This window comes from Diaphorina citri, unplaced genomic scaffold (genome assembly GCF_000475195.1).
Source record: "Diaphorina citri unplaced genomic scaffold, Diaci psyllid genome assembly version 1.1 scaffold1244, whole genome shotgun sequence".
Taxonomy (NCBI): Eukaryota; Metazoa; Arthropoda; class Insecta; order Hemiptera; family Psyllidae; genus Diaphorina; species Diaphorina citri.
Genome location: NW_007378673.1, coordinates 91652 through 92593, shown reverse-complemented (window position 1 = coordinate 92593; position 942 = coordinate 91652).

Sequence of the window (942 nt, the reverse complement as noted above, 5' to 3'; positions counted from 1 at the left end):
TCTTTCACTAGTATAGAATCACCTCTCTCCAGTAGTTCATTCTCTAAGAGTATATTCTACTCAGATCCAAGTTATGACACTGTGATATCAAAACCTCTTGCCGAATTACAACCGGACACCAATGACATTCATGATAAGTTTAGTCACAAGGATGGGTCAGATTTTATTGCATTGGAAGGACTCTCAGCAGGCTTGATAAGTGAAGATGAGGTTTCCAAGGAAAACCACTCAAATGTGGGTGAAGTCGTCAATCCAGTCTTGTTCAGTCAGAGTAAAAACACTGAAGTCCATGTTGTTCAAGTAAGTAAAACCTTACATATACTTGCTTGGGTTATTCTATTTTCTTTTCTTCATCTTGGGTTTCTTGAACTTCTCCGCGAGAGCGCGCTGTCGGTCCTGTTCCGCTTTCTTGCCTTTGGATTCGGTTAGGATGCGCTTGAGGGATTCGAACCTGAGTTCTTCGTACCGGGAGTCGGTTACAAAGTTGGGTGTGCCTGGCTCAGAATCCACCTGTAGAGAAATAGGGTATTGTTAATAGTGCTTAATTAAGACTGTCGAAGTAGATAGGACAGATAGCCATTTCATTTAAACTATGATTAGACTTGTTAGACTCGTGTGGTCTGTGTAGTAGCATACCCATCTTCCCGATCCCGTAGTATATCCCTCATGAGATGGACAATAAGAGATACATAAACATAACTATAGGGCACGGTTAGTCCAGTGGTAACGCGCTTGCTTGCCATGCAGAAGGTCCCGGGTTCGAATCCCACCATCGACAAAAATTTGTACTCGTTTTTCGATTGCAAATATTTCAACGGGTTACTTTCTGGTGTTCCCGTGTTGACCCAGCACCTAAATGGGAAGTATTGTGCCCCTTCTCGCCCATCTGACGAAAGGCAAACTACGGGATGGGCATGCCACGCCACAGGCCACATCAAGCGT